This window comes from Mus caroli, chromosome 2, assembly GCF_900094665.2.
Source record: "Mus caroli chromosome 2, CAROLI_EIJ_v1.1, whole genome shotgun sequence".
Taxonomy (NCBI): domain Eukaryota; kingdom Metazoa; phylum Chordata; class Mammalia; order Rodentia; family Muridae; genus Mus; species Mus caroli.
This window is the reverse complement of record NC_034571.1, coordinates 170,031,761-170,033,301: the sequence shown is the minus strand read 5'-3', so window position 1 is coordinate 170,033,301 and position 1,541 is coordinate 170,031,761.

Sequence of the window (1,541 nt, the reverse complement as noted above, 5' to 3'; positions counted from 1 at the left end):
GTGACCACAGCAGTATATCCGTTTGGCAACAGGAGCTGCAGCCACGTGGGAGAGGCCATCTCAAAGGCAGCATGAGTTCATGTTTAGTTTTCTAGTCCTGACCTTTTGGCTAAGCCAGCCTTGTGTCTCCAAAGCTTTCTTTTCCGATAGCGTCAAAGCTTTAAAAAAAAATCATAAATGGCAACTTAGCACACATATTATGACAAGGTATTTGCTTAAAACCAGCTAGGAAAATACCATCCAGAAGCCCTGGATGTGCATAGAGATGGCGCAGGCCCTCACAGGGGCTCCCCAGTGGCCATAACTCCGGATACTTCTAGATTGTTCTTTGTGCTCTGAGACAGGAAGGCTCACGCAGAACCTTTAATTGCACATTTTCATTTCCAATCCATGCTTCCCAACAGGTTCCCTCTCTGAGTAACATGTCATTGAGCACCTTGCACCGGAGTCAAGCCTGGATCCAGATGTGTCCATAGGTGACCCAGCTATAACACCAATCGCTCAAGCTGCACACTGACAGATGGAAGCACCTCATNGCTATGGGCAAGCAAAGCTCTAGAAGCATGAGTCACCACTGTGTGGGGATCAGGATCCTGGGTGGGCTGTGGGGAGTCCCAGCTGCTCTGGTCTGGACCCACTTCCAGGGCCAGAGCTGACCCATCTCCTCTGCAGCAAGGCCCAAGTCTACTGACATGGTCTGGGATTCCAGACGTAGCTAGAATACAGGATGATTTCAGCCTCCTAGGTCCCTGGTGTGATATGGATAAGGCTGAGTCCCATCATTATGTGGAATTTTAAGCTATTATCTTCGTGTGAAAGCCAAGTTCAAAGAGCCACCAAAAAAAAGAGGCTGCAGCAGGCGCCTTCCTAGGAGCTGACATCCTTGTTTGTGTGGTTTGATGACTGACCCTGTGACCCCCAGCACTGCTCACATAGACACAGACAACAGTGGTGCCACCTACTCATTGTGTCCAACAGGCCCCAGTAAAGGGAGGCNGTGTCTGCTCAGATTCCATGCCTCCTTTCTCTGGCCCCTAGACCACTATTATAGGAGGCTTCTTAATGAGNTCAAAATGTTAAAGAGATGGCTCATTGTCAACTACAGGGGCCTGGAGCTTGGTTCCCATTGACCACAGAAGGTGGTTTGTAACTCCAGCTCCATAGGCCCGGATCAAGCCCCTCTTTCTGGCCTCCACTGGTATCTGACTCATGTGCACACACCCCCACNCCTAATATACATAATTAAAAATAAAAGAATTCTTTAAAAAAGGTAAATGCATTTTCAATCATATTGCATTAGTTATTTTTTTTTTTTTGCTTTCTAAGAAACCTTTAAAACTCAGACACTAACACAGCAAACATTTATTTATTTGGTTTTTTTTTCTTTCTGCTTTTGAAGTGCTGGGATTGAACGCAGGACCTTGCACGTGCTAGGCAAGCACTCTGTCACTGAACACATCTCTAATCCATTTATTTATTTATTTATTTATTTATTTATTTATTTATTTATCTTCATTAATTTTTAAAATTATATTCTTCTT